Here is a 9,905-nt window from a genome sequence, read left to right as displayed (position 1 = left end):
TTTTCCAACATTGAGGATGATGATCCCATTGCTTTAGATTATAATGGTTTGAATTTTGATGATTGCCACATCTCTGAAGTTATAAAGTTCTTGCAAAAACTTGCTAAAAGTCCTAATGCTAGTGCTATAAATTTGGCTTTCACGCATCATATTACAAATGCTCTCATAAAAGCTAGAGAAGAGAAACTAGAGCGTGAAGCCTCTATTCCTAAAAAGCTAGAGGATGGTTGGGAGCCCATCATTAAGATGAAGATTAAAGATTTTGATTGTAATGCTTTATGTGATCTTGGTGCAAGTATTTCTGTTATGCCTAAGAAAATTTATAATATGCTTGACTTGCCACCGCTGAAAAATTGTTATTTGGATGTTAATCTTGCTGATCATTCTACAAAGAAACCTTTGGGTAAAGTTGATAATGTTCGCATTACCGTTAACAATAACCTGGTTCCCGTTGATTTTGTTGTCTTGGATATTGAATACAATGCATCTTGCCCCATTATATTGGGAAGACCTTTTCTTCGAACTGTTGGTGCTATCATTGATATGAAGGAAGGTAATATAAAATATCAATTTCCTCTCAAGAAAGGTATGGAACACTTCCCTAGAAAGAGAATGAAGGTACCTTTTGATTCTATTATGAGAACAAATTATGATGTTGACACTTCGTCTCTTGATAATACTTGATACACACTTTCTGCGCCTAGCTGAAAGGCGTTAAAGAAAAGCGCTTATGGGAGACAACCCATGTTTTTACCTACAGTACTTTGTTTTTATTTTGTGTCTTGGAAGTTGTTTACTACTGTAGCAACCTCTCCTTATCTTAGTTTTGTGTTTTGTTGTGCCAAGTTAAGCCGTTGATAGAAAAGTAAGTACTAGATTTGGATTACTGCACAGTTCCAGATTTCTTTGCTGTCACGAATCTGGGTCCACCTCCCTGTAGGTAACTCAGAAAATTAAGCCAATTTACGAGCATGATCCTAAGATATGTACGCAACTTTCATTCAATTTGAGCATTTTCATTTGAACAAGTCTGGTGCCATTTTAAAATTCGTCAATACGAACTGTTCTGTTTTGACAGATTCTGCCTTTTATTTCGCATTGCCTCTTTCGCTATGTTGGATGAATTTCTTTGATCCACTAATGTCCAGTAGCATTATGCAATGTCCAGAAGTGTTAAGAATGATTGTGTCACCTCTGAATATGTCAATTTATAATGTGCACTAACCCTCTAATGAGTTGTTTCGAGTTTGGTGTGGAGGAAGTTTTCAAGGATCAAGAGAGGAGTATGATGCAACATGATCAAGGAGAGTGAAAGCTCTAAGCTTGGGGATGCACCCGGTGGTTCACCCCTGCATATATCAAGAAGACTCAAGCGTCTAAGCTTGGGGATGCCCAAGGCATCCCCTTCTTCATCGACAACATTATCAGGTTCCTCCCCTGAAACTATATTTTTATTCCATCACATCTTATGTGCTTTTTCTTGGAGCGTCGGTTTGTTTTTGTTTTTTGTTTTGTTTGAATAAAATGGATCCTAGCATTCACTTTATGGGAGAGATACACGCTCCGCTGTAGCATATGGACAAGTATGTCCTTGGTTTCTACTCATAGTATTCATGGCGAAGTTTCTCCTTCGTTAAATTGTTATATGGTTGGAATTGGAAAATGATACATGTAGTAATTGCTATAAATGTCTTGGGTAATGTGATACTTGGCAATTGTTGTGCTCATGATTAAGCTCTTGCATCATATGCTTTGCATCCATTAATGAAGAAATACATAGAGCATGCTAAAATTTGGTTTGCATATTTGGTTTCTCTAAGGTCTAGATAATTTCTAGTATTGAGTTTGAACAACAAGGAAGACGGTGTAGAGTCTTATAATGTTTTCAATATGTCTTTTATGTGAGTTTTGCTGCACCTGTTCATCCTTGTGTTTGTTTCAAATAAGCCTTGCTAGCCTAAACCTTGTATCGAGAGGGAATACTTCTCATGCATCCAAAATACTTGAGCCAACCACTATGCCATCTGTGTCCACCATACCTACCTACTACATGGTATTTTCCGCCATACCAAAGTAAATTGCTTGAGTGCTACCTTTAAAATTCCATCATTCACCTTTGCAATATATAGCTCATGGGACAAATAGCTTTAAACTATTGTGGTATTGAATATGTAATTATGCACTTTATCTCTTATTAAGTTGCTTGTTGTGCGATAACCATGTTTACTGGGGACGCCATCAACTACTCTTTGTTGAATATCATGTGAGTTGCTATGCATGTTCGTCTTGTCTGAAGTAAGAGAGATCTACCACCATAGGGTTAAGCATGCATATGTTAGAGAAGAACATTGGGCCGCTAACTAAAGCCATGTTCCATGGTGGAAGTTTCAGTTTTGGACAACAATCCTCAAATCTCAAATGAGAAAATTATTAATTGTTGTTATATGCTTATGCATAAAAGAGGAGTCCATTATCTGTTGTCTATGTTGTCCCGGTATGGATGTCTAAGTTGAAGAATAATCAATATCGAGAAATCCAATGCGAGCTTTCTCCTTAGACCTTTGTACAGGCGGCATAGAGGTACCCCTTTGTGACACTTGGTAAAAACAATGCATTGTGATGATCCGGTAGTCCAAGCTAATTAGGACAAGGTGCGGGCACTATTAGTATACTATGCATGAGGCTTGCAACTTGTAAGATATAATTTACATGATACATATGCTTTATTACTACCGTTGACAAAATTGTTTCATGTTTTCAAAATCAAAGCTCTAGCACAAATATAGCAATCGATGCTTTTCCTCTATGGAGGACCATTCTTTTACTTTCAATGTTGAGTCAGTTCACCTATTTCTCTCCACCTCAAGAAGCAAACACTTGTGTGAACTATGCATTGATTCCTACATATTTGCTTATTGCACTTATTATATTAATCTATGTTGACAATATCCATGAGATATACATGTTACAAGTTGAAAGCAACCGCTGAAACTTAATCTTCTTTTGTGTTGCTTCAATACCTTTACTTTGAATTATTGCTTTATGAGTTAACTCTTATGCAAGAATTATTGATGCTTGTCTTGAAGTGCTATTCATGAAAAGTCTTTGCTATATGATTCGCTTGTTTACTCATGTCATATACATTGTTTTGATCGCTGCATTCACTACATATGCTTTACAAATAGTATGATCAAGATTATGATGGCATGTCACTCGAAATTATCTGTGTTATCGTTTTACCTGCTCGGGACGAGCAGAACTAAGCTTGGGGATGCTGATACGTCTCCGACGTATCGATAATTTCTTATGTTCCATGCCATATTATTGATGTTATCTACATGTTTTATGCACACTTTATGTCATATTCGTGCATTTTCTGGAACTAACCTATTAACAAGATGCCGAAGTGCGATTCTTTGTTTCTGCTGTTTTTGGTTTCAGAAATCCTAGTAAGGAAATATTCTCGGAATTGGACGAAATCAAAGCCCAGGGGCCTATTTTCTCACGAAGCTTCCAGAAGTCCGAAGGAGAGACGAAGAGGGGCCACGGAGGGGCCACACCCTAGGGCGGCGCGGCCCCCCCTTGGCCGCGCGGCCCTGTGGTGTGGGGCCCCCGTGCCGCCTCTTGACCTGCCCTTCCGCCTATAAAAAGTCTCCGTGACGAAACCCCCAGTACCGAGAACCACGATACGGAAAACCTTCCAGAGCCGCCGCCGCCGATCCCATCTCGGGGGATCCAGGAGATCGCCTCCGGCACCCTGCCGGAGAGGGGAATCATATCCCGGAGGACTCTACGCCGCCATGGTCGCCTCCGGTGTGATGTGTGAGTAGTCTACCCCTGGACTATGGGTCCATAGCAGTAGCTAGATGGTTGTCTTCTCCCCATTGTGCTATCATTGTCGGATCTTGTGAGCTGCCTAACATGATCAAGATCATCTATCTGTAATTCTATATGTTGCGTTTGTTGGGATCCGATGAATAGAGAATACTTGTTATGTTGATTATCAAAGCTATGCTTATGTGTTGTTTATGATCTTGCATGCTCTCCGTTATTAGTAGATGCTCTGGCCAAGTTGATGCTAGTAACTCCAAGAGGGAGTATTTATGCTCGATAGTGGGTTCATGCCTCTGTGAATCTGGAGGAGTGACAAGAACCACTAAGGTTATGGATGTGCTGTTGCCACTAGGGATAAAACATTAGTGCTATGTTCAAGGATGTAGTCACTAGTTACATTACGCGCAATACTTAATGCAATTGTCTGTTGTTAGCAACTTAATACTGGAAGGGGTTCGGATGATAACCTGAAGGTGGACTTTTTAGGCATAGATGCAGTTGGATGACGGTCTATGTACTTTGTCGTAATGCCCAATTAAATCTCACTATACTCATCATGATATGTATGTGCATGGTCATGCTCTCTTTATTTGTCAATTGCCCAACTGTAATTTGTTCACCCAACATGCTGTTCGTCTTATGGGAGAGACACCTCTAGTGAACTGTGGACCCCGGTCCAATTCTCTTTACTGAAATACAATCTACTGCAATACTTGTTCTACTGTTTTCTGCAAACAATCATCTTCCACACAATACGGTTAATCCTTTGTTACAGCAAGCCGGTGAGATTGACAACCTCACTGTTTCGTTGGGGCAAAGTACTTTGGTTGTGTTGTGCAGGTTCCACGTTGGCGCCGGAATCTCTGGTGTTGCGCCGCACTACATCCCGCCGCCATCAACCTTCAACGTGCTTCTTGGCTCCTCCTGGTTCGATAAACCTTGGTTTCTTTCTGAGGGAAAACTTGCTGCTGTGCGCATCATACCTTCCTCTTGGGGTTGCCCAACGAACGTGTGAAATACACGCCATCAATGCCGATGTAGCCCTCCATGAAGGCCACAAAACAAGAAAGATAAAAAAACGGCGTTGCCGGGAAGGTGGTGAGGTTGGAGTCGATAGAAATCAAGGAATTGGCGGAAGAAATCGGAGGCAGGAAGGCCGAAGCCACGCTCAAAATGAGCAAGGAAAACAACGACCTCACCAGGTTCGAGCACCGGTTCGATCTCGTCACCTGGAAGCCGGCAGGTGACTCCTTCCGGAATTCTCCTGGACCGGTAAAGCCAGTCAATCTCATATTGAGTCACGTCGGAACCCCTCCAGGCTCCGCGTGTTTTACCGGAAAGATCCTTTCCGGGGGCCCGGCTGGATGTGCCGGCCTCTTGATCTTTGCTAGATTCCAAATCCATCCGGGCGAGATCTTCAGTTAGCCCGTCGGAAGTACTACTGCCTTGGTTACTAGAGGTGGCGGCGGGGAGAGACTCTTCGCTAGACATATAGATCTGGGCGACGCCGGAATCTACCGAAAAACAGTTTTCCCCAGAAAGACCCTCGCGCGAAGATCTACGAGTAAGAGAAAAAGCAAAATAAAGAGGGGATAAATACTCTACCGCCACAAGATCTGGAAAGCAAGAAGAAAAGAGGTAAAGGCGCGTCGGGCCTAACCTGAGGCGGCGAAGTTGCAGAAGAAGGGGTTTGCCGGAGAGATGGTGAGCCTACGGCCGACGAAGAGGTCCGTCGACGGCGAGGTGAGGAAGAACTCGAGGAAGCGCTAATGCCGCAACTGCGACAGGAGTGCTGCAGAGGTTCTTCACGCGGTGAAGTTCGGCAGCATCCGGCGGAACGGCAGCGGAAGTTCGCCGGGCGGCGGAGCTTGAACGGCGAACGGAGAGGCGGAGGCGCAGAGGGCAAAAGCACTAAGCGCGAAGAAGTGGAGAATGCGAGGAGAGGAAGGAGAAGGAGCGGTTTCGCTTTATAAAGGAAGAGGAAGATGTGGGCCAGAAAACCGCTGGGCCTCGGTGGTTCGGATCGTGGGCCGCGACGGTTCGCCCCACGGGCCACCACGTGGTGCGCAAACACACGTGCAGAAAACAGCTTGTCACAAGAAGGCCACACGGATCCGAAACGGCCACGAGGATCCGGTGTGGCGCCATAAATGCTGGCGCAGAAGCCGAAGGGAAGTGACCCCTGACACTGGCGCGTCAGTCACAGTGCGCATGTCTCTGTCAGGCGCGGGGCCCAAGATATTCTCGACTTCGCCGAGGAGGTGTTTAATGGCTAAGATGCCGGAGGATAAGATACCGGAGAATGTCTTGCAAAGAAAGATAACGAAAATCCGGGCAAAGATGCCGGATCCAAGCCCAACGCCGGATAGATTAAACCGGTATCCAGAGACGTGAGAACCTGGCATGGTCTGTTGGATAGAATCCGCCAGACTATACCAGCTTCGGGGACTAATGTTGGGGGGATGACCCCCGGTATGCCAAAGGCATGCCAAACCGGATGGTTTGAGCCATCAGGATACCGGTTTAATGTTTATACCGGAGCACGAGATAGGCGTTTGGCTGAGCAGGGCTAAGCCGGTATCCTCAGGAGAAGTATACCGGAACCGGATAGAAAAGGTACCGGGCCACCGGAAAGAAGAGCATGTCGGCAAGACTGGTCAAAGATCCTCTCCAGAGCTAGAAGACAAAGATGAGCTAAGCAAAGTAGCTTTAAACGAAGGGCTAACGATAAAGATAAGGATGATGAAGAAAGAAGCCGGAGGACGTCAGCCTCCCTGATTAAAGAGGACCCCGGTGTCATCTATGATTAAAGTAGCTTTGTAAAGTAGTTTGTCTAGTCAAAGATACCATTAGGGTTTCTTGCAATGTAAGCCATCCTCTCCCCTATATAAGGAGAGGGGGCAGCCCTCCTCACGGGCACGCATACAGGTAGCGACGCATGAAACACAAACCTGTAACCTGTGAGAATCAATGAAGAAAGTGATCTAGAGCGAGTTCCTCCTTGTGTCTTTCTTCTTCAACCTCTAGCCTTGGCTAAGTTCTTGAGGAAACCATCCGGAAGTTCATCCCATCTGATCACAAACCCTCCCCCGAATCCTCTAGCGTCCATTCGGCCCCAATCTAAGCCATCCTATGGCATCTGTCTGTTCACCACGACGACAAGAACCTCCTGTTCCCCACCAGCAGCCTCCACCTGCAGGGTTTGGAGCAGAGCAGCAACCGCCGCCACCACCCCAGGCCCTCCGCCGCGAAGCCCTCCACGCAGCCGCCCAGCACGACGCCGCCGCCGCCCGTGCGCGCCACCACGCCGCCGCGCCCCACGCCAGCCCGACGCCGCCGCTCGAGCGCCAGCCCGCGCCGTCCCTGCCGAGCGAGGGGAGAGGAAGCCCCGCCGCCGCCGACGCCGACCGGGCTTCGCCCGTCAGCGCACCCCGGCGGCGGCGAGGAGGGGGTGGAGGCGGAGGGCGCGGGCTCCCGGCGGCTAGGGTTTCCCCCCGGTCGCTCGCGGGAGCGACGCGGGAGGGGATAAGGGTTTCCTCAATCTCCTGTCTTTTATCTTATCTTCTGCCTAATCCAATTCATATTATACCCTTGTTGTTTTATGGAACTGAGGGAAAACAACAACAGAGGTATACTACGTATTTCTTAAAGCTCACTCAGTTCATACAACAAAGCGAAATATATTTGTCCAATATACATACAGATACAAACATAGCTTTTAGTAAAGCTAGAATGAGTTTAACAACAAAGAAACGCACAGTACTGCTAGATAAGGCATGTCTTGGCATACGGAAGCATAACTAAGGGCTTAAGGGACGCCTACTTCTAAGTCCACCAATTCTACGCGATACCTCCTCCTTGGTCATGTCTGAAAATATGGTCATTGACGCCTCGGCACTCCAATCACTAGTGCTGTTGAACTTGTGCACAATCCTTGCAATATTACTGAATCTCTTGAACCGGCGTTCCATCTCGCGACGGTCACGCGATATGCCATGATACTTGCACCAGTACTCATAGAAGGCCCACATGGCTTCATCCGACTTAAGTGCATTCTCATCAACATCGAGATGTCCATCGTAGCCTATGGGTCTGGCATCATCATCGTCTTCTTCTTCTGAATGGTGTCTCCTGTCGTTCAGTAGGCATAGAGTTACAGTTTGATCTGTGGAAAGTAGGATCATTTGTTCCATTTCTCAGCAGAGTTAATTTGATTGATTTAGCCTTGCAAGGCAGAAATAATATAACAAATTATCAGTCAGTATTACTAAATCAACAACATGCTTGTTAAAGTGTTTGGTGATTAGAACAACTCCTAATGAATAAGGTCCAACCCCTGCATGTTTATTCAAATATGTCTACTGATGATAAGAAACTAGTATTCATATCAAAGTAAGAAGAACTCATTTGGGAAGTAAGTACTCATTTGGGAATTTCGGTATTGAGGATTCATACCCAAATTCCAAAAAAAAGGCCCTTAGAAGGGATTACCTCCAGGGCAATCTTCAACGGCTAAGGGAAAGGCTCGGGTTTGGCTTGGGTAGGCTAGCCAAGGAGCTTCTGACTTGGGTGTGGTTTCTCTTCTTCTGACTTGGGGCCTCCTGTTGTTCAGTAGGCATAGAGTTACAATTTGAGTTGTGGAAATTGCAATCATTTGTCCTATTGCTCTCAGCAGAGTTAATAGAGTTACAATCTGAATTGTGGAAAATAAAATCATTTGTACTATTGCTCTCAGCAGAGTTAATTTGCTTGATTTAAGGCTTGCAAGGCGGAGCTATTATAACAACAATCGGTTGGTATTAATTAACCAGAAAACATGCTTGTTAGCAGTGTGGTGATTAGAGCTCTTAATGATAAGGGTCCAATCCCTGCCTTTTTATTCAAAGAATTCTACTGATAATACGATGAATTTCGGATATTAAATTCGGAAGCATTCATATCAACAGCAATATGTCCATCATAGCCTACGGGTCTGGCATCATTGTCATCTTCTTCTTGTTGTGATTTGGGGCCTCCCGTATTTCACTAGGCATAGAGTTACGATTTGATTTGTGGAAAGTAGGGTCATTTGTACCATTTCTCAGGAGATTAATTTGATTGATTTAACCTTGCAAGGCAGAACTAATATAAGAAATTATCAGTCAGTATTAATGAATCAAATAACATGCTTGTTAGAAGTGTTTGGTGATTAGAGCAACTACTAATGAATAGGGTCCAAGCCCTGCCTGCTTATCCAAACATATCTACTGATAATAAGAAACTATATGTGAACTTGAGGTATTAAATTCCGAGGCATTCGTATCGAATCAAGAAAAACTGACGTGGGAATTTCGGTAATCAGGATTCAGACCCAAATTCCGAAAGAGACCATTAGCTAGGGATTACCTGCAGGGGAGACACGGATGGCAGCTGCAGGGCCACCTTTGGAGGCTAAAGGGAAAAACGCGGGTTGAGAAGGGAAAATGATTGGTTTCCTCCGGAGGCTAGAACGCGCGCGTGCCTCCGGCTTCTACTAGCGACGCGTGTCCCATCGGTGGCATAGGAAATGAGTGAACGACAGCCTGGTGGACAGCTGGTGGACCCTACCACATACCTTATCTCTTCCTCATCCCATCGATTTGCATCTCCGCCAAAGAGAGCCGTAGCACAGCCGCCGTAGTCTCGCATGAGAAACCGCCGTCGATGCCCTGTGCTTGGCTACTGCTGCGCGCCCCTGCCCATGGCACCCGCCGGATCCCGCCGAGCGCCGGCGTTGGTCTCGGCCGGCGACGCGGCTGCAGCCGCTTCTCTGCTCGACACCCTCTTCCACCTCGCCGGGAGCGTCGACCCCCGCCTCCACCTCGACGGGTGCCGCCAAGCGACCTCGTCGGAAGCCTCCCCTCCACCTCCTGCTCGCCGGCCATGCAAGTCGCCTCCTACATCCACCTCGGTGCTGCTGCTAGGGCCAGGTGGTGGTGCTGCAAGGGACTTCCTCACCAGCCACGTTCCTCGACGAAGCTCGCCGGCAGCCGACGGTGCTACGAGGGGTGAGTGGCGGTGCTGCCATGGTTATGGCGCAGTGCTTCTATGGC

General features: G+C 46.0%; 1 long non-coding RNA gene across 1 annotated transcript; it reads right to left on the bottom strand.

The window, feature by feature from the left end:
• Positions 1-7,447: 7,447 nt before the first annotated feature.
• LOC127307964 (uncharacterized) lies at positions 7,448-9,421 on the bottom strand. Its single transcript, XR_007856087.1, has 3 exons — positions 9,220-9,421; positions 8,326-8,435; positions 7,448-7,965 (listed from the first exon to the last, which is right to left on the bottom strand). It is a non-coding gene; the product is annotated as an uncharacterized lncRNA (long non-coding RNA).
• Positions 9,422-9,905: the final 484 nt, after the last annotated feature.

This window comes from Lolium perenne, chromosome 6, assembly GCF_019359855.2.
Source record: "Lolium perenne isolate Kyuss_39 chromosome 6, Kyuss_2.0, whole genome shotgun sequence".
In the NCBI taxonomy this organism is placed as follows: domain Eukaryota; kingdom Viridiplantae; phylum Streptophyta; class Magnoliopsida; order Poales; family Poaceae; genus Lolium; species Lolium perenne.
This window is presented reverse-complemented; position numbering and strand designations above follow the sequence as displayed.